The sequence below is a fragment of the Pristiophorus japonicus genome, chromosome 1, assembly GCF_044704955.1.
Source record: "Pristiophorus japonicus isolate sPriJap1 chromosome 1, sPriJap1.hap1, whole genome shotgun sequence".
In the NCBI taxonomy this organism is placed as follows: Eukaryota; Metazoa; Chordata; class Chondrichthyes; family Pristiophoridae; genus Pristiophorus; species Pristiophorus japonicus.
The window spans coordinates 676983-700126 of NC_091977.1; positions in this window are offsets into that span (position 1 = coordinate 676983).

The window sequence follows — 23144 nt, forward strand, 5'->3', positions numbered from 1 at the left end:
AGGGGCTGCCCTCCGGCAATGGGGGAGGGGCTGCCCCCCAGCAATGGGGGAGGGGCTGCCCCCCAGCAGGTGAAGATTGTGTGGCCTAGAGGCAACCCACTGGCACTGAACAAAGTTGCAAGGGAGGGATGGCAGGGGTTCCGTGGGGTATAACGGGTTCGAACGGCAGAGCCCAGGACATCAGAGGCCTAGACCTGACTCCTAAAGATAAGTTAAAATTGATTAATTTGAGGCTTTCGCTTCTTCCCCAAGAAGGTTTACTGAGTGGAGTTGCTGCAATCAGTTACCAGTTAAAATGCCGTCATGTCCTAACGGCAGGCTCTTGATTTGCAAATAGTGAGACAACTCCCACTCCAGGTACCTGGGCGTTACCTAAGAAACAGCCCAGTTAAGGTGGGAGCATGTGGGATTGGAGCGACAACACAACACGACGGTCTGAGGGGCAATTTTAATGACATTGCCCAGTAGCTGCTGGACAGGGGGTTAATGTCACCCCCTTATTTTCGAGAGGAACATTCCCAGAAAGTTACGATTTGATCAAGTCTTTATTTGGTGCATTGCCTGATAGTTTGAAGCCAACTGTAATTCTACCTTTTAAGCCAAACATAATTTCTCCAGAGTTTCAGATATTGTAAATATATGAGAGTAATAGTGACTTCAATAAACTTTACAGGTGCAGTAAATCTGACCCTGGGTACAGGCCGCTTGTGTGAACTGAATCTTTTACATCACACACCGATAGAAAGAGCTGGTCCTTTTAAAGAACTGTCATATCTTCAGGTTATTTCGATCGTCAATGAAGCACTTTGTGAACTGAGGGAAAGAGGCCGTTAATGGGCCCACAGCCAGCAAACAATGGGGGAGAAAGTGGACATGGCCGAGGACACACAAGGGGCAGAATGGTGTTTGCCGACTGTTATACAACACGCCCGATTGTTGTATTGAAGTCAATGGAACTGAAAAAATACCACGGAGGCTGGAAATTGGGAATACAAACAATGCTGGAAATACTCAGCGGGTCAGGCAGCGTCTGTGAAGAGAGAAACAGATAATGTTTCAGGTCGATGATCTCTCTGCAGAACTGACTATCGGGCGGAGAGTATCCCAGATGAACGATGTGATATCGACTAATTTACATTCCTGCCCTCGTCCAATTGTACCCCCAACCTGTTTTAGTGATGTTTGCTGAGCAACAAATGTGGACCACAATAACTCTGCTGCTAATATAGGTCACTGCCCTCTATATCGAATCGGTGGCGATATTGGACGACTTTTTCTGCTTTTGCATTCGCCAATCTGTGATTTCTGTTGTGTGTTTTCACTTTAATAGTAAGAAAGTCAGAGGCTGTGAGCACAGAGTCGAAAGCACAGGCCAATCGGTCATGGCTTTGAGTATCCCAAATTCTGCACCAGCTCAATTAAAACAACACTTTTTTTTGTAGAATTATGCAAAGTTAAGAGAGACTTTAAGTGGACTATCCATCCAAAAGCAAAGCATCAGTAATGAAAACATGAAGCATTGAGGAGAAATGTTCACTCAGAGGATGGTGAATCTTTGGAATTCTCTACCCCAGAGGGCTGTGGAGGCTCAGTCGTTGAGTATATTCAAGACCGAGATCAATAGAGTTGTGGCTATTAAGGGAATCAAGGGATATGGGGATAGAGCAGGCAAGTGGAGTTGAGGCAGAAGACCAGCCATGATCTCATTGAATGGGAGAGGGAATTGGTGGGCCCAATGGCATATGTTGTCTGGGTACATGTTGTCCTTGTGGTTCCTCGAAACCTTTATACCCTGTTTTGATAGTGTCCACCGCCGTCCCATTGACGGACTTTCCTTTCAATCAGGGATATGATATATCCCTGAATATCGATGACTTCTTTTGGCACAAAACAGAAGTCGATGATCGTGATAGGCAGCGGGTAATTCTCCCCACCGTCATGTTGATCGCCGTGGTGCTCACATACCATCCTCCCTTTCCTTGTGAGGCAGCAGTCATTTCGGAGTCCAGTGTCAGCGGTGTGACACTCAACACACATCCTACTGTTCTGTTATGTCTGTGATGTGCTTATGAATGACTCCACGAGGCAATGTGTTGTACTCAAACTGTAGTGACCTTGGTCCTTTATCCGTAACTCCAGAGTGAGGCACATGCATTGTGGGCAGCCTTTTATACAGCCCCTGCCACCAGGGCAGGAAACCCTGGTCTCCACCAGTTGCACCCTCTAGTGGTGCCAGCATAGTATAGACACAGTGTAAACCTTATTGTCAATATATCAGGTAAACAAGCCTCCAACTTATGCAACTATACAGTGACTACACAGAGAGTATATCTATAGTCTGCATATATAACATCACTCTCCCCCAAGTCCTTTGTGCAATTACCTTTGCACTATATGCTCTGGTTGAGCTCTCCCCAGACTTAAGTGCCAATAGCCCTTGCACCTTGGCTGTGCTTTGGCTTGGCTCTCTCCCTGTTAACCCCAAGTCCTTTTGCCACAACGTTGGGTAGTGGGTGTCCGGCCAGTTCCCAGCGCTGTCCCAGCGGGCCTGGAGTGGGCTGGTTTGAGCCGGAGCAGGATCCGTGGTCCGGACTGTAACGTAGAACGGGGACTCAGGCCTGCCGTTGTTGCTGCCGGTGTCGCGAGGTGTGGATGTCTGAGGCAATCGGCGGGCAGGGGGTGGGGGGGGCGCTCGGTGCCCAACAGCTGCCGCGGGAGCCCGGCCGCTGCCATCTTGGATGTGTTGGAAGCCGCCGCGGGGACGCAGGAGTGTCGACACAGATTACTGCTGTCAAGGTACAGCACGAGCTGGTGCAGGAGGGTGACGGCAGTGAAGAGGGACATCATCAAGGTCCAGGTCGGTGATTGCAGCGTGGGCAGGTACATCAGGAGCAGCAAGGTCGGGGCGAAGGAGCGGCGAGAGAGCGTGGAGCAACGTGATCGGGGCCCAGGAGAGGCGCGAGTTCAGGGCCAGAAGAGGCGAGAGCCCAGGGGCAGCACGGACCAGCCCACACTGCGATATGTGTGCACTAGGCCCGTGCAGCAGAGCAGGTCTCCAGTCGCCCTGGTTAATCCTTGCCACTGGACCAAGACCTCACTCTGTCAAGCCCGTGTGGTGGCTGGTGTGCAACGGACACCCCACGTTAAAAAAATCCACGTACAGGCATCTTCCACCCTTCAGGATGTAGTTCGGGATCGGGAATATTAGGTCCTTCATTGAAACACCTGTGAACTCATCCCTTTTTTGGCGTGGAAGCAAGTCATCCTCGTTTCGAGGGACTGCCTGTGATGATGGGTTAGTGATGACCAGTTTGGATGGTTCGATGATGCTGTGGAGGTTCCAGTGGGTTCTGGGTGTGATCCACATGTGTGTGTGTCCCTGGCTATATATATCCATTCCCCCCCCACAGCGAGATCATGCAGCTGGCCCGTTACATTAACATACAGGATCAGACACAGTGCAAGTACAAAGAAAGGGAGAAAAAGAAACAGTTTGTATTGTGACACCTTGGTTCAGTGACTTACATTTGTTACGTTTTGTGGTCGTGCGCCAGGATTGGGTAGATTGCGTTCATGGTTCAGTCATGGTCAGTACTGAGGTATGTACAGGTATATGAGGACGCAGGTTCTAGAGCAACCGGACAGGGTCCTAGTCGTCTGATAGTGACACTGTGCCCCCTGCTAGCGGGGGGGCTTGGTTCTCTCACCTAGCCAGGACTCAGGGCCTTTACCGTTGCCTAGTGGTGGGCAGAGCCACAGATGTGTGTGGCCTCCCTGTCCTCCTTTGAGGTGCTGCAGAATCTTCTGCCTGCTCTCTAACGGTGTTGGGAACCTGGCTGTTCCAGGTCCCGTTTGGGGAACTCGCTGGATCTGACCTTTCACTCCTGGACATGGCCGAGGTAGTGACTGTGTCTGGGGGCTGCACCATCTCCACCCGGGGGGTGGGCAATGGCAGCCGACTGCGCGTACTGGTGCCATTTCCGTTTCTGGGCCCCTGGCGAATGATGCCATTGGATGCCTGCAGCATGGGATCGGCTTGGGGCAGGGTATCAGGGTCAGTGCCTTCACCCTCCTGAGGTCACTGACCTATAACTTGTGGGGACACCTGGGGCAGGGCATCAGGGTCAGTGCCTTCACCCTCCTGAGGTCACTGGCCTATAACTTGTGGGGACACCTGGGGCAGGGTATCAGGATCAGTGCCTTCACCCTCCTGAGGTCACTGACCTATAACTTGTGGGATAGACCTGGGGCAGGGTATCAGGATCAGTGCCTTCACCCTCCTGAGGTCACTGACCTATAACTTGTGGGATAGACCTGGGGCAGGGTATCAGGGTCAGTGTCTTCACCCTCCTGAGGTCACTGACCTATAACTTGTGGGATAGACCTGGGGCAGGGTATCAGGGTCAGTGCCTTCACCCTCCTGAGGTCACTGACCTATAACTTGTGGGGACACCTGGGGCAGGGCATCAGGGTCAGTGCCTTCACCCTCCTGAGGTCGCTGACTTATAACTTGTGGGGACACCTGGGGCAGGGCATCAGGGTCAGTGCCTTCACCCTCCTGAGGTCACTGACCTATAACTTGTGGGATAGACCTGGGGCAGGGTATCAGGGTCAGTGTCTTCACCCTCCTGAGGTCACTGACCTATAACTTGTGGGATAGACCTGGGGCAGGGCATCAGGGTCAGTGTCTTCACCCTCCTGAGGTCACTGACCTATAACTTGTGGGGACACCTGGGGCAGGGTATCAGGGTCAGTGCCTTCACCCTCCTGAGGTCACTGACCTATAACTTGTGGGATAGACCTGGGGCAGGGCATCAGGGTCAGTGTCTTCACCCTCCTGAGGTCACTGACCTATAACTTGTGGGATAGACCTGGGGCAGGGTATCAGGATCAGTGTCTTTACCCTCCTGAGGTCACAGACCTATAACTTGTGGGGACACCTGGGGCAGGGTATCAGGATCAGTGTCTTCACCCTCCTGAGGTCACTGACCTATAACTTGTGGGGACACCTGGGGCAGGGTATCAGGATCAGTGCCTTCACCCTCCTGAGGTCACTGACCTATAACTTGTGGGGACACCTGGGGCAGGGTATCAGGGTCAGTGCCTTCACCCTCCTGAGGTCACTGACCTATAACTTGTGGGATAGACCTGGGGCAGGGTATCAGGGTCAGTGCCTTCACCCTCCTGAGGTCACTGACCTATAACTTGTGGGGACACCTGGGGCAGGGTATCAGGATCAGTGCCTTTACCCTCCTGCATTCGCTTGCTTGCTACTTTCGGGGACACTCTGTTCCCGACATCTCACAACAACATTTAGTTCTTTATATTAGTAATGGTACCGATGCATTGATTGCCATGCATACAATGTCTCTTTAAGTTCAGTTGGTTGCAGGTTTCCTTTAAGAGAACCCTGCTGGCTTTACCCCAATCAGATCCTTTGTTGGACACCACGTGTTGGTCCCTCAGCGTTGCACCTCGTGGTCTGGCCGTGGACATCTTTTTTTTCAGCCACGCTGCCCCTCACTGCAGCAGGGACGCCATCTTGCCTCTGTCCTCGAGGTCGACTGCCTTGATCCTTCTCTCCCGCGATTCTGCCACAAAAGCTGGAAGAGTGCCTGTGAATTCGATCTTCCCCCCCAGGAGTCCTGCCACTGGAGCTGGGAAGGTACTTTTAGGTCGGTCCACGCAGCCGTGATGGACGGTCTGTGCCTCAGGTGCTGCACTGGTCTGTTCTCTGGTGCCTGGCCCAAGTGAAGGTGAGGTTTTGCTCTGCCTCTCAGCACGGGGGACATCGATTGCTGGAGTGAAGAGGTCTTCCCATTTCCACTGGATCTTCCCCATCCACCTTCTTCTGAGTAACGTTGGACCATCACCTGCAACAATCCACAGAGGTCACTTGTGCACCACGCCATTATGGATTACACTTACATCCGCACTACCAAGGACTGGGATCAGCTCCTTGGTGTAGGTGCGCAACTTTTCCTGTACTGGAACCAGCTCGGGTCATTTTTCAATCCATAGCCTCTCAAAGGCATCCTGGCTCATCACTGACTGGCTCGCTCCCGTGTCCACTTCCATGAAGAATAGAATGCCGTTTATCTCGACTTCCATCTTCACTGGAGGACAATCGGTGGTGCGGGTATACATTCCATACACTTCTTCTTGGGGCTGAGCTGCCTCTCTGGCCAAATCATCAGACTCCCCACTGGATTCAAAGTCATCTACCGACTCCTCAGCTAGACGATGAGTCGTATTTCTTTTATACATACGCTGGAGGTGGCCCTTCATGTTACAGGCTTTGCCGATATACTCAGCAAACCGACACTGGTGAGCCCTATGCTTTCCTCCACAATGCCAGCATGGTGCTACTCGATTAGCACCCCTCGGCAGACTCTGAGTTCTGGAACCCTGAGGTCTGTGCTCTCTGCCCTGGGCAGAGCTGCGTTCTACAGACTTGCCTGTGAAAGGCACCATTCTGTGTACAGTACTTGCCGGGTTTGAGACCCACAAGATGAATAATTTGCTTGGTGCTGCAGGTCGGGGTCATGAATGCCTGACTGATGCTGATGGCCTTCTGCAGGTTGACTGTGGTGTCGACAGATAATAGCTTGTGAAGGAGGCCCTCGTGGCCAATTCCTATAACGAAGATGTCTCGCAATGCTTGAGGTGCGTGCCAAAATCACACGGTGCCGCAAATCTCCTGAGGTAGGCAGCTTATTTTGCAATCTCCTGGCCCTCAGGTCTGCGGTGAGTGTAGAATCTGTGCCTGGCCGTGAGGATGCTCTGTTTTGGTTTTAGCTGGTCACGAATTAGTTCAATCAGCTCATTGTATGTCTTATCCTTGGCCTTCGTGTGTGCCAGCAAGTCCCTGATGAGGCGGTAGACCTCGGGCCCACAACTGGGCAGCAGTATAGCCTTGCGCTTCTCCGCCAATGTGTCCATCTCCCCTGCCAGGTCGTTTGCCATGAAATATTGCTTGAGGCTTTCCGTGAAGGCATCCCAATCATCACCCTCTACAAAGTCTTTTAGTGTGTCAAAGGTAGCCATAATTGCGTGAAATTCTGTATTCTCATCGCCAGTTGTTATGTCTGTGAATGACTCCACGAGGCAATGTGTTGTACTCAAACTGTAGTGACCTTGGTCCTTTATTTGTAACTCTAGAGTGAGGCACAAGCTTGGTGGGCAGCCTTTTATACTGTGCCCTGCACACCTGTACAGGTGACCCTCAGGTTTCCCACCACAATGCCCTCTGGTGGACAGTCTCTGCCACAGGGGCAGGAAACCCCGGTCCCCACCAGTTGCACCCTCTAGTGGTGCCAGCATAGTATATACACAGTGTAAACCTTATTGAAAGTACATCAGATAACAAGTCCCCATCTTATGCAACTATACAGTGACTACACAGAGAGTCTGCATATATAACACTTCCAATAGTACAATTTCTCTTAAAGTTGCCTTTCTGTTACCTCCTCCCACTCCTTGTATGCTGATCGTTTCCTTGGTAAGGGGTAAGTCTCGATTAGTTATGGATATTGATGCTCCTGTGTCTATCAGCATCTCGCACTGCCGATCCTCTAACACTGCGCTAACAAACATTCTTGCGTCCTCTCTTTGTGATCCCACATCTTCACTGGGGGCCGGTAACCCCTATTGGGTGGCTGCCAACCGTAGCACACTTGTGATGTACTCGTTAGAAAGCGTCTCTTGTGGGGGGGTTGGCCGCGAAGGCCGCTGAGCTTCTCTAAGGAGCACTACCACTTCTCCCCTGGTCAGAGGTGGTCCTTCACCTGGGACTGCTCTAATCTGTCCGGGTCCCTGTCCTTCCCCCTCCCCCCTTAGCCCAGCATGTGCTCATTACCATTTCTCCCCTGGTCAGGGGTGGTCCTTCACCTGGGACTGCTCTAATCTGTCCTGGTCCCTGTCCTTCCCCCTTCCCCCTTAGCCCAGCATGTGCTCACTACCACTTCTCCCCTGGTCAGAGGTGGTCCTTCACCTGGGATTGCTCTAATCTGTCCTGGTCCCTGTCCTTCCCCCTCTCCCCTTAGCCCAGCATGTGCTCACTACCACTTCTCCCCTGGTCAGAGGTGGTCCTTCACCTGGGATTGCTCTAATCTGTCCGGGTCCCTGTCCTTCCCCCTCCCCCCTTAGCCCAGCATATCCTCACTGCCACTTCTCCCCTGGTCAGAGGTGGTCCTTCACCTGGGACTGCTCTAATCTGTCCTGGTCCCTGTCCTTCCCCCTCCCCCCTTAGCCCAGCATGTGCTCACTACCACTTCTCCCCTGGTCAGAGGTGGTCCTTCACCTGGGATTGCTCTAATCTGTCCTGGTCCCTGTCCTTCCCCCTCCCCCCTTAGCCCAGCATGTGCTCACTACCACTTCTCCCCTGGTCAGAGGTGGTCCTTCACCTGGGACTGCTCTAATCTGTCCTGGTCCCTGTCCTTCCCCCTCCCCCCTTAGCCCAGCATGTGCTCACTACCACTTCTCCCCTGGTCAGAGGTGGTCCTTCACCTGGGATTGCTCTAATCTGTCCTGGTCCCTCTCCTTCCTCCTTCCCCCTTAGCCCAGCATATCCTCACTACCACTTCTCCCCTGGTCAGGGGTGGTCCTTCACCTGGGACTGCTCTAATCTGTCCTGGTCCCTGTCCTTCTCCCTCCCCCCTTAGCCCAGCATATCCTCACTACCACTTCTCCCCTGGTCAGAGGTGGTCCTTCACCTGGGACTGCTCTAATCTGTCCGGGTCCCTGTCCTTCCCCCTCCCCCCTTAGCCCAGCATGTGCTCACTACCACTTCTCCCCTGGTCAGAGGTGGTCCTTCACCTGGGACTGCTCTAATCTGTCCTGGTCCCTGTTCCCCCCCCTCCCCCCTTAGCCCAGCATATCCTCACTACCACTTCTCCCCTGGTCAGGGGTGGTCCTTCACCTGGGACTGCTCTAATCTGTCCGGGTCCCTGTCCTTCCCCCTCCCCCCTTAGCCCAGCATATCCTCACTGTGTGGCCTAGTTTGTCACAGTTCTGGCACTCTGGCCTTGATTGTTCACCCCTCCCTTGAGCCCCTTTTTTCTGCTGGCACTCTCTACTAAAGTGGCTTTCTTTTCCACAATTAAAACACGTCAAGGGGGCTTACTCGTTCCTTCCACAGCTGCTGCCACTGCAGCCACATGTGCTTCTGTCGCTGCTACTTTCCTTTTCTGAGTAGCATCCAACTCAGATGCCCATCTGGACAAGTGGTCATAGTTTGGCCTTGTGACTAGCCCTGTTTATAATACGTCGAGGTGTGCAGTACTCAACCCGTCTTTGTATATTTTCAGGAATACTTGATTATCCCTGGTGGGGCTCAGTATTCCCGAATACGCTGGGAAGTTCAACCATTTTCGCTCTGCATAGTCCTGTGCGGACTCCCCCTTGTTTTGAGTGACCCCCCCATGATTATTCCCCAGTTTATGGGTATTGTCCCTGCTACCCGAGTTAGGTCTGCTTTAAACGCCTGATATTCTGCCTCCGATTGGCAACAGTGGGGGTTATCATCGCACACCAAGTGCCGTCCCTGTATCGTTGTCCCAACTGTTGCCACATTTCTTCAGTCATTTTTGCTCTTACTAACGCTTCCACATCGCGGTTGTGAAGGCTGAGCATATTCTTATTTCCCGTATTTTCTGCCAAAACTCTTCAGTACTTCGTCTCCTCTCTAACTTGGGTAACATTTGTAATAACTTCAATGTGTCCCCGGGTGTCAGTGACACAGAGGTGGTTTTTATCCGAGGCACCACGGCGGGTATTGTGGGTGTGCCCGGGTTGCCTCCGGCAGCTGGTACCGCTGGGACAGCTGGGTACAGATTCTACCCAGATCGGGGCTGCCTGTACCTTCTGGTATGGGGGAGGCCCACCTTCTCGTCCCCAATCGTCATAGTCTGGATTATATTTGTGATCCTCATTGGCCAACTCATCCCACTCTGGTCCCCCACTATTCTCGATTTCTTCACTCAGTGGGGGATATATTGTGGGGCAGTGGGGCAGTGGGTCAGTGGCGCTGTTGGTCGCCCAGTTACTGTGGAACATTTTCTACCATTCCTGCTGCTTACTTCTGCCTCTTCCATCTTTTTTATTTTAGCTTTTAGTTCCTGTATTATCTTATCCTTTCTTTCCATCTCTTTATTTTTTTTCCAATAGCAGGCTAATATTACCATATGAACCTGGTCCCCTTTATTTCTTGGCTGGCACTCCCACCACTTTGCCTGCCTCTCCGGTGGGTCATCTGGTTGCCATCCCTTTTTCTTCATTCCCTCAATTAATTTCATGTTTTATCTGCTAGCATGTTCCCGACAGATCCCTCGGTCCCCAGTCACATTCACCGGCCATTTCCAAGATCGCTAAGGGGCTGCCTTTCCCTCAGTGGGCTACTCTTGTACCTCCATCGTGTCTCCTGACCGATACTTGTTCACTAGTACTGCGCCCCGGTTGACCATGTTAGAGCCTACTCACACCCCAAACCATCCTTATTCCTTGGTCTCCATCCTCTCCGTGGCTCATTTATTTCTTCTTTCTACAGATTTCCTCCTTTCCCATAAACAGTGTAACAGCTCTAACTTGTAGCTGGTATTTAAAACTTACTCACCCCAACAGCTGCCACATCGTTTCGGGTCAGCGAGTCTGTATCCTGCCGACTACGCCAATTGATGGGGAGAATCGCCCTTGTCCTCTCTTAACAAGCCCGGATCCAACAGACGGATTCCTTGGATAAGTTTCAATGACTTTAATTCCAACACGTGAAGGGGGAGCATCTCACTTCTCAGCCCCTGAGAGAGGATCACCATCGAGCTGTTCAAATTGCACCTTAATTATACAGGGTTTAGCACATGGGTGTCCTCGTGGGCAGACCTTAACAGTGACATGATTGGTTCTACCAATGCATGATCAAATACCCATTTGTTCCCTCTTTCCAGGTGTCACTCGCCTTATATGGTTATATGGTTCTATTAGTTCCTCTTTGGATGTTCTTTATTGCTGCCTTGAGCCCGAGGTCAACGAGTGGTCATCTTGTATACGTCTGGTTCGAAGCATACCTTTTGTTGAGCCAGCTCAGGGCCTGCATAATAGCCAGATAACATCCTTGATATTCAATCTTGTTCTTGCACCAATTAGTCCAACTCCTTGTTCACTCGGAGCGGGTGCAGGACATTCTGAAAAGGGAGGGTGAACAGCCAGTTGTCATGGTGCACATTGGTACCAACGATATAGGTAAAAAAAGGGATGAGGTCCTATGAGACGAATTTAAGGAGCTAGGAGCTAAATTAAAACATAGGACCTCAAAAGTAGTAATCTCGGGATTGCTACCAGTGCCATGTACTAGTCAGAGTAGGAATTGCAGGATAGCTCAGATGAATACGTGGCTTGAGCAGTGGTGTAGCAGGGAGGGATTCAAATTCCTGGGCCATTGGAACCGATTCTGGGGGAGGTGGGACCAGTACAAACCAGACGATCTGCACCTGGGCAGGACCGGAACCAATGTCCGAGGGGGAGTGTTTGCTAGTGCTGTTGGGGGAGAGTTAAACTAATATGGCAGGGGGATGGGAACCGATGGAGGGAGACAGAGGGAAACAAAATGGAGACAAAAGCATAAGACAGAAAGGAGATGAGTAAAAGTGGAGGGCAGAGAAACCCAAGGCAAAAAACAAAAAGGGCCACTGTACAGCAAAATTCTAAAGGGGCAAAGTGTATTAAAAAGGCAAGCATGAAAGCTCGGTGCGTCAATGCAAGGAGTATTCGGAACCCAGGATAGGGCTCTGAGCTGGTTAGAGTGGGTGAGCACTCAGATGAACAGGACCCCAAGAAAGAATGCAAAGGCAGGAGGCAACAGAGCAGAGTAGCACTGGGGTAAGTGTAAACCACAAGGTGATAGGAAGGGACAATATGAATGAATATAAAGGGGCTGCAGGAGGGGTCAAAACTAAAAATCATGGTTTAAAAACTAGTATTAAAACACTCTACTGAAATGCACGCAGCATTCGAAATAAAGTAAATGAGTTGACGGCACAAATCATTACAAATGGGTATGATTTGGTGGCCATTACAGAAACGTGGTTGCAGGGTGGCCAAGACTGGGAATTAAACATACAGGGGTATCTGACAATTCGGAAGGATAGACAAGAAGGGAAAGGAGGTGGGGTAGCTCTGTTAATAAAGGATGATATCAGGGCAGTTGTGAGAGACGATATTGGCTCCAATGAACAAAATGTTGAATCATTGTGGGTGGAGATTTGAGATAGTAAGGGGAAAAAGTCACTGGTGGGCGTAGTTTATAGGCCCCCAAATAATAACTTCACGGTGGGGCGGGCAATAATCAAGGGAATAATGGAGGCATTTGAAAAAGGAATGACAGTAATCATGGGGGATTTTAACCTACATATCGATTGGTCAAATCAAATCGCACGGGGTAGCCTGGAGGAGGAATTCATAGAATGCATACGGGATTGTTTCTTCGAACAGTATGTTACAGAACCTACAAGGGAGCAAGCTATCTTAGACCTGGTCCTGTGTAATGAGACAGGAATAATAAACGATCTCCTAGTAAAAGATCCTCTCGGAATGAGTGATCACAGTATGGTTGAATTTGTGATACAGATTGAGGGTGAGGAAGTAGTGTCTCAAACGAGCGTACTATGCTTAAACAAACGGGACTACAGTGGGATGAGGGCAGAGTTGGGTAAAGTAGACTGGAAACACAGACTAAATGGCGGCACAATTGAGGAACAGTGGAGGACTTTTAAGGAGCTCTTTAATAGGGCTCAACAAAAATATATTCCAGTGAAAAAGAAGGGCGGTAAGAGAAGGGATAACCAGCCGTGGATAATGAAGGAAATAAAGGAGAGTATCAAATCAAAGACCAATGCGTATAAGGTGGCCAAGGTTAGTGGGAAACTAGAAGATTGGGAAAATTTTAAACAACAGCAAAGAATGACTAAGAAAGCAATAAAGAAAGAAAAGATAGATTATGAAAGTAAACTTGCGCAAAGCATAAAAACAGAGAGTAAAAGCTTTTACCAATATATAAAATGGAAAAGAGTGACTAAAGTAAATGTTGGTCCCTTAGAAGATGAGAAGGGGGATTTAATAATGGGAAATGTGGAAATGGCTGAGACCTTAAACAATTATTTTGCTTCGGTCTTCACAGTGGAAGACACAGAAACCATGCCAAAAATTGCTGGTCACGGGAATGTGGGAAGGGAGGACCTTGAGACAATCACTATCACTAGTGGGGTAGTGCTGGACAGGTTAATGGGACTCAAGGTAGACAAGTCCCCTGGTCCTGATGAAATGCATCCCAGGGTATTAAAAGAGATGGCAGAAGTTATAGCAGATGCATTCGTTATAATCTACCAAAATTCTCTGGACTCTGGGGAGGTACCAGCGGATTGGAAAGCAGCTAATGTAACACCTCTGTTTAAAAAAGGAGGCAGAGAAAAGGCAGGTAACTATAGGCCGGTTAGTTTAACATCTGTAGTGGGGAAAATGCTTGAAGCTATCATTAAGGAATAAATAGTGGGACATCTAGATAGGAAAAGTGCAATCAAGCAGACGCAACATGGATTCATGAAGCGGAAATCATGTTTAACTAATTTACTGGAATTCTTTGAGGATATAACAAGCATGGTGGATAGAGGTGTACCGATGGATGTGGTGTATTTCAAAAGGCATTCGATAAGGTTACTGTTGAAGATAAAGGTATGCAGAGTCAGAGGAAATGTATTAGCATGGATAGAGAATTGGCTGGCCAACAGAAAGCAGAGAGTCGGGATAAATTGGTCCTTTTCAGGTTGGAAATCGGTGGTTAGTGGTGTGCCACAGGGATCGGTGCTGGGACCACAACTGTTTACAATATACATAGATGACCTGGAAGAGGGGACAGAGTGTAGTGTAACAAAATTTGCAGATGACACAAAGATTAGTGGGAAAGCGGGTTGTGTAGAGGACACAGAGAGGCTGCAAAGAGATTTAGATAGGTTAAGCGAATGGGCTAAGGTTTGGCAGATGGAATACAATGTCGGAAAATGTGAGGTCATCCACCTTGGAAAAAAAAACAGTAAAAGGGAATATTATTTGAATGGGGAGAAATTACAACATGCTGCGGTGCAGAGGGGCCTGGGGGTCCTTGTGCATGAATCCCAAAAAGTTAGTTTGCAGGTGCAGCAGGTAATCAGGAAGGCGAATGGAATGTTGGCCTTCATTGCGAGAGTGATGGAATACAAAAGCAGGGAGGTCCTGCTGCAACTGTACAGGGTATTGGTGAGGTCGCACCTGGAGCACTGCATACAGTTTTGGTCACCTTACTTAAGGAAGGTTATACTAGCTTTGGAGGGGGTACAGAGACGATTCACTAGGCTGATTCCAGAGATGAGGGGGTTACCTTATGATGATAGATTGAGTAGATTGGGTCTTTACTCATTGGAGTTCAGAAGGATGAGAGGGTGATCTTATAGAAACATTTAAAATAATGAAAGAGATAGACAAGATAAAGGCAGAGAGGTTGTTTCCACTGGTCGGGGAGACTAGAACTAGGGGGCACAGCCTCAAAATACGGGGGAGCCAATTTAAAACCGAGTTGAGAAGGAATTTCTTCTCCCAGAGGGTTGTGAATCTGTGGAATTCTCTGCCCAAGGAAGCAGTTGAGGCTAGCTCATTGAATGTATTCAAGTCACAGATAGATAGATTTTTAACCAATAAGGGAATTAAGGGTTATGGGGAGCGGGCGGGTCAGTGGATCTGAGTCCACGGCCAGATCAGCCATGATCTTGTTGAATGGCGGAGCAGGCTCGAGGGGCTAGATGGCCTACTCCTGTTCCTAATTCTTATGTTCTTATGTTCTTATGTTCCTCTGTTTTTCCCCAAAGACTTGCCATTTCATTTCCTTCAAGTATTATCCAAATTCCCTCTTCAATGTCACTATTGTATTTGCTTTCTCCGACCTTTCAGGATGTGCATTCCAGGTCAGAACAATTTGCTGCAAAACATGTTTTCATTCTGTCACCTCTGGGTCTTTTCCCAATGTTCTTCAATCTGTGTCCTTGGGTTACCAACCCTTCTGCCACTGAAATCAGTTTTTCCACATTTACTCAACAACAACTGTATTTATATTGCACCTTTAACGTAGTAAAATGTCCCATACAAGACTCCCAAAAAAGGCCCTCTACTCTGAGCTCCAACACAGCAAGCAAGTCCCAGGAGGGCAGAGAAAATGCTTCAAGGACATCCCCAAAGCCTCCTTGAAAAAATGTACCATCCGCACCGACTGTTGGGAATCCCTGGCCCTCGGCCCACTCAGAGTGGAGAAGCAGCATTGGGGAATGTGCCGAACACTTTGAGTCTCTTTGTCGGAACCACCACCTGCTCCACCTGGGACAGAGTCTGTAGATCCACATTGGACTCAACAGCCAGCTTCGAACTCATGTTAGTGTGGAAGGTAGTCATCCTCGACTGCGAGGGGCTGTCTAACAACAACTTTAATTTATATAGTGCCTTTAACGTAGTTAAACATCCCAAGGTGCTTCACAGCAGTGTTACAGACAAAACAGATAGATTGGACACCGAGCCACAAAAGGAGAAATAACGGCAGATGGTCAAAAGCTTGGTTAAAGAGAGCGGTTTAAAGGAGCGTCTTAAAGGAGGAAAGAGAGGTGGAGAGGTTTAGGGAGGGAGTTCCAGAGCTTGGGGCCGAGGCAACAGAAGGCACGGCCACCGATGGGTGAGCAATTATAGTCAGGGATGCTCAAGAGGGCAGAATTTGAGGAGCACAGACACCTCGGGGGTGTTGTGGGGCTGAAGGAGATTACAGAGATAGGGAGGGGCGAGGGCCATGGAGGGATTTGTAAACAAGGATGAGAATTTTGATATCAAGGTGTCGAGGAAATTTCTAAGTTAAATTAACTCAAGCGGAGATTTCAGAGTCTTGCTTCAAGAGATTCTTTATTTTACACGCGAGATATCTCGGAGAGCTGCTTGGTCGTTACCAAGGCAATACTCTGAATTCTACAGAAAACTCATTCTATCTTTATACAGAAACAAAGGAATTTTATCTCATACAATTGATAACCTCATTATTCATAAACATTACTAATTCTAAACAGGGCACAAAGGTCAGTTCGAAAAGCATGACTTTATCTATTCGGGGACATTTATCATTTCTTCTGAGGGTCAGCAAGATCATCATGAAAAGCCCCTCTTATCAGTTCCTGCATAGTTGAGAAATCTGTCTGCCTCCAGGCCATGGGGGTATCTTATCATATACAAATACCAGATGTACAGCCTTCATGTTATCTGTTCTTTTCTGTAATTTAAGGAACATTAAGTATTTTCTGGCTTTGCTGGATTCTGCTGTCTCAGCAAAGAAGCAAACTCAATTTACAGAAAGGAATTTAACCCCTTCTTATACTGTGAAAGCGGCTGGTTACTTTCTTCCACAACTCCCTCCTTGTTGATCTTTTTTAATTGATCAACATATTTTCTTTCTCAACTAAAAAGGGAGGCTCATATCCCTCGGGGTAAGGTCTCATCTCTAAGCATTCTTTTTCATTATAGTCATCTAACTGTCCTTCTATTCGGTTTAACCTTCCCTTCCCGATCATATTTTTCTGTTCCATTCTATCTACTAGGTTCATTACTTGACCTAATAGAGATTTTACTTTCAGCCCCATTCCACAAACGACTAGTAGTAGAAGTAGCATGATCACACCTAATACTACTATAGGATGTATTGCAAGCTTTAATACGACTGTTGCCTTGGGGGACCAGCCTAGGAATATATCCCACCAGTGATGTGCTGTTATTGAGGTGACTGTATTTGCTATTCGTACTAACTGTCCCTTTTTGAAACTCATTTCTATCTCAAACTGGTGGATGTCTCGGCCCCGTTTTGACAATGCCTCTTCAATTTGTTTGTCATTTTGTATTAAATTATGCAGTCGTGTCAAATTAATTGTAGGGGGTAATGGTTCAATTCTGTGCACGGTTAAATAATTCTCTACATTTTTCCACTGTCCAAAAGTATAAGTTCTTTTTTCTTCTGGGTCATATAGAGTGTAGACTTCTCTCACACAAGTATTAATAGGAGGCATATATAAAATTCCGTCCAAATAGACGGGTTTATTTCCTGTTAAGCAAACTTCGTTTTGTCCTATTTCTGAGACCTCTGTGTCATTGGCTTGTTTTAGTTCCCACTTGCATATTCCTGTTGGGTGTTGTAGGGAGCATGGTTCGTGTATGGCGGTTCGGTAAGGACATACCACCCCGAATGGCCATTTAACACATCCCCTATCGTGATGTGTTAGATTCCTTTCATCGACCCAGTCCCCTTTAAATTTTGGGTACCAGAAGTTCTGTCCAAACAGTTGGGGTATTACTTGGTACTGACACCAAATTTCCTTCTTAGTCATACTTATTATTTCCATAGTAATATTACATCCTTCTACATCACATCTAGTATATTTTTCTTGAGGTTTAAGGGCTAGATCAGGAAATTTATTTCTCTGTTTGATTCCCAGTAATCTTTCCCAGGTCTCAGCGTGGAAAGATAGTATTTTCCTTTCTAACTCGGCTCTCAATAACTGTCTGATTGTCTCTTTAAACATGCAATTGGTGTACCAATTCACCCCCTTTTGTTCCTTCATTAGGTTCTCTATTTCCTTTTCTATTTTATCTGTTATGTAGCCGGATACCTGCAGTTGCTGTAGCCCTTCATCCCAAACATTTCTTAATTCTATACTTTTCCCGACTAGTCCTCCGACGACCTGGATTTTATTTTGTAAGGTCTCTTTATCCATTGAGTTTAACGCTCCCATCCCTGCTCCTACTCCACCCAATACAGTTCCCAACACATCCTGCTTCCTTCTCGGGGATCGGTCCAGTGTGACTCCAACACTTGTCGTGTTGCAGCCATCCTTTTCCCTTGGTGGATACATGATTTGTATTGTTAAATTTACTATACCTGGGGATCTTACTACCGAGATGCAGGTGGTCAATACCCGTTTTAAATGGCCCGGATCCCGGGGGGAATGCTTATTTTTATTGTGCGTCCACTGTTTGATATAGGTTCCTCCATTTAGTATTCGTTAAAATAATAGCTTACTAGCACAATAGTAACAGTGATCCAAAAAAAAAAAAATAAAGGCCCAAATTGGTATACAGGCAAGTTCTGACATTTAGCTCTGTACTTCTGGGTGTCGCACTCTTAGTTCAGTCTGGTTTTATAAAAAGGGGAGATGAGTACAGTTCTTTTGCGGGGTATACTGCCGTCTCTGGCATGGGGCACCGCCGCCCGTCCTAGCTCTGTATTTCTTCTTCTTTCTGCGTTTCGTCTGGAAAGTAGTATTTACATCGGGTGGCGTGTACCCAGTTTGGATGTTTTTCCAGTTTCAGGGCGGTTCTTGTCGTGAGGATTATTTGATATGGTCCTTTCCACCTAGGAGAAAAAGATTCTTTGTTTAGAGTTTTTACTAATACTTGCTCTCCTGGCTTAAAAGGGTGCATATTTCCTTCTGACGGGGGTACTTGGGTCTGCTTTATTCATTCATGCAGGCTTCTTGCTATTTCACACATGGCCCGAGCATATTTTAGCGACTTCTCATCATTCCAAATTAATGCTACCTTTTCCGCTCCCAGTGGTGGTTTTACACCCGTAGGCATTGGCCTTCCTAATAAGGCTTCATGGGGTGTCAAACCAGTATTTCGGTTTTTCTGGTTTCTTATAGTATATAGTACCAATGGAAGGGCATCTGGCCATTTTAGTTCTGTTTCTTGACATACTTTGGTAAGGGTGGATTTTATTACTCCATTTACTCTTTCCACCATTCCTGAGGACTGAGGTTGATACGGTATGTGCAATTTCCACTGGAAACCTAACGCTTCGGCAAGATTCTGTACTATTTTCCCTGTAAAGTGTGTTCCTCTATCACTGTTAATTCCCATAGGTATCCCATATCTTGGCACTATTTCTTTAAATAGAATCTTCACTCCCGTTCGGGCGTCATCCTTCCTCGTTGCGTATGCCTCTACCCATCTTGTAAACATATCTACTATGACTAATAGATACTTGAAACCTAATACTGGAGGCATGTGGACAAAATCAATTTGCAAATTTTCAAAAGGCACGTTTGGTTGGGGTAGATAGTCATATTCTGCAGGTGTTTTACCTCTATTGTTTTGTTGGCAAATTTGGCAGGTTCTAGCAATTTTTTCAATTACTACTGTTATTCCTGGTGCATACCACTGCGCATTGATAGCATGTATCATCCCTCCTTTGCCCATGTGAGCCTGACCATGCGCTAGGCGAGACAGGGGCAAAAATAAGGATCTAGGACATACAGTTCGCCCATCAGGATGAGACCATATATCATTTTTTAAAAAACAACCTTGATTCTCCCATGTTTTTCTTTCCTGCACGGTAACTTGTTGTTGTGCTATTTTAAGTTGTTGGGTGCTTAGTGTTTGTGGAGGGGAGACTGAAACTGCTTGAAGGCAGTATGCCTGTGCTAAAGCGGCCTGTCTGGCTGCTTCATCAGCCCTCCTATTTCCTATTGACACTTCATCCTCACCGGTTGTGTGAGCTGCACATTTAACAACAGCCACCTTGCTTGGCAACTGAATGGCATCTAACAGGTTTAGTACCAACTGTGAATGCTTGATGTGTTTTCCGCCAGAGGTGATGAAGCCTCTGTTTTTCCACAGTTGTCCAAAATCATGAACCACACCGAATGCATATCTAGAATCGGTATAAATATTAGCGGTTTGATTTCTGGCCAATATACAAGCTCTAGTTAGGGCAAACAATTCAGCAGCCTGTGCCGAGGTTCCGGGAGGCAGGGCAAATGCTTCAATGGTTTCATGCTGGTTTACAATAGCATAGCCGGACAATAGCAAATTGTCTGACGGTCTATGTGATGACCCATCTGTATAGAGAATAAGATCGGGATTGTCCATTGGCTCTGTAAGCAAATCTGGTCTGGGTAAGGTGGCTATTTCCATGGTTAGCAGACAGTCGTGTTGATCTGGGTCCTCTATTTCTCTGGTGAGACTGGTGGGAACAAAAACCGCAGGGTTCACTACCGGTGCACATCGAAAGGTGTAGTTAGGATGCGACAACAGCAGCACTTCATATCCTGTTCTCCGGGATGCTGTGAAGTGCTGAGTGGCTGCGGAGTTTAACAACAAAAGCACCGCGTGCGCTGTTATAACAGTGCACGGATAGTCCAAAACAATCGGTACTGATTTTTACACCATAACCGCAGTAGCGGCTATAGCACGCAAGCAGGCGGGCATTCCCCTTACTACTGGAGGGAGCATTACTGAGTAATAAGCAACTGGTCTATTTCCCCCACCATGTTCCTGGGTTAGTACCGCTGTTGCAAATCCTTCTTTCTCGTTGACATACATCTGAAATGGTTTCGAATAGTTCGGTAGTCCCAGTGCCGGGGCGTTAGTGATAGCTGTCTTTAACTGTTTAAACGCTTCTTCCCTTTCAGGGGTCCATTCTACTTTGGGTGGGGCCTCTTTTAGGGCAGCTGATCGTAAGACCGCATCCCATTCTCGATAGTCGGGGATCCATTGTCTACAGTACCCCACCATTCCTAGAAAGGATAAGATATCCTTCTTTGTCTTCGGTTTAGGGGTGCTTTGAATAGTCTGAATTCTTTCAGGTCCCAATTGCCTCTGGCCATGGGATATGCGAAAACCTAAGTACTGCACTTGGACCTGGCAAAATTGTAGCTTTTGTAAGGATACTCGATGCCCTCTTTCACATAGGTGCTGTAATAGTTTCAGAGAGTCTTGCATGCATCCGTACCCGTGGCTGGACGCCACAAGCAGATCGTCCGCGTATTGCAATAGTACAGATTGGTCCGATAGCGAGCAGTCTTCGAGGTCTCTTTTTACGGCTGCTGCATATACTGCGGGACTTTCAGTGTACCCCTGGGGCAGCCTAGTCCATGTGTACTGTTGTTTCTTGTACGTAAATGCGAACAAATACTGACTTTCTCATTTTAATGGAATGGAGAAAAAGGCGGAACATAGATCTACTACAGTAAAGACAGTAGCTGTGGGTGGGATAGCAGATAGTATGATGTTGGTGTCCGGTACCACAGGGGTGATAGGGACTACTATCTTATTTATAGCTCTTAGATCTTGTACAAATCTCCACTCATTTGGCCTATTAATCTTTGGTATAGGCAGTATCGGCGTGTTACACGGGCTTTGTGTCTTCTCCAGGACGCCTTGTTCTAATAGTGCTAAAATGACTGGCTCTATCCCTTCTTCCGCCTCTGGTGGCAGTCTGTACTGCCTTATGCTTGGTAGCACAGCATTTTTTAATAATTGTACCCTATGGGGTACTGCAGAATATACTTGTCCAACATGGTTTTTATGTTTTGCCCAGAGTTCAGGGGATACCTGATTCAATGCCATTGGTATGTTAGGGCTTGTTTGTCCGGGGGGTTGCTGTTTTTTAAACGTGGAGTCATGTCTTTTTCTCTTCCATTGAAGAATTCCCCGGGCACGGGTGATAAATTCTACCCGAATATTCTGCAGTTCTATAATTGCCCAAGGTTGATAGCCTGGTTGCTGTTTTTTCTCTTCTATCTTTAAGATCATCTCGCCCATATCTCTGGGTTTTGCTGGTGGTTTTACAGCCAAGGTCAGATGGGGTGTCGAGTTCTCTTCTTTAAACCGTTTTTGTTGTAACGGTGTTAGCTCCACGGCCACCCCCAACCCTTCAGATCCGAAATAAACGTGGGGAGTAGCTTCTATTACTTCGTTTTTATTTAAGAACGGTTGCACAAAGCGCTGATAGTCTTCAGCCCTGTGTCGAGTATACCAGGCTGTACAGTGAAGCTGAACTGCCTCAAAGCTTGTTAAGATGATATACAATAACTCTTTAATATTAGGGTCAATTTTAATCTTTAAGTTTTCCACTGCCTCTTTTATCAGGGGGGAGTAGAAGTTGCCACTCAGTTGCCAACTATAAAGGGCAGCACTTTCTTCATTCTTTTCCTCTTTCTCTCTTTCTATCCCATTAAAGAACTGATGAATGTTATTTGGAGGGATCTCCATAAACATAGAAACATAGAAACATAGAAAATAGGTGCAGGAGTAGGCCATTCGGCCCTTCTAGCCTGCACCGCCATTCAATGAGTTCATGGCTGAACATTCAACTTCAGTACCCCATTCCTGCTTTCTCGCCATACCCCTTGATCCCCCTAGCAGTAAGGACCTCATCTAACTCCTTTTTGAATATATTTAGTGAATTGGCCTCAACAACTTTCTGTGGTAGAGAATTCCACAGGTTCACCACTCTCTGGGTGAAGAAGTTCCTACGCATCTCGGTCCTAAATGGCTTACCCCTTATCCTTAGACTGTGACCCCTGGTTCTGGACTTCTCCAACATTGGGAACATTCTTCCTGCATCTAACCTGTCTAACCCCGTCAGAATTTTATATGTTTCTATGAGGTCCCCTCTCATTCTTCTGAACTCCAGTGAATACAAGCCCAGTTGATCCAGTCTTTCTTGATAGGTCAGTCCCGCCATCCCGGGAATCAGTCTGGTGAACCTTCGCTGCACTCCCTCAATAGCAAGAATGTCCTTCCTCAGGTTAGGAGACCAAAACTGTACACAATACTCCAGGTGTGGCCTCACCAATGCCCTGTACAACTGTAGCAACACCTCCCTGCCCCTGTACTCAAATCCCCTTGCTATGAAGGCCAACATGCCATTTGCTTTCTTAACCGCCTGCTGCACCTGCATGCCAACCTTCAATGACTGATGTACCATGACACCCAGGTCTCTTTGCACCTCCCCTTTTCCTAATCTGTCACCATTCAGATAATAGTCTGTCTCTCTGTTTTTACCACCAAAGTGGATAACCTCACATTTATCCACATTATACTTCATCTGCCATGCATTTGCCCACTCACCTAACCTATCCAAGTCGCTCTGCAGCCTCACAGCATCCTCCTCGCAGCTCATCCCTTCCTTTGTGCAATATATTGTGGCTCCTAGTTTGCACAAAGTCTGTCTTCCTAATAGAGGGAGAGGCGTTGTCTTAGAGACTATCAGGGTCTCGTCATTAACTTGTTGTCCTTCAATTGTCAATTTAGTAGGTTCGGAT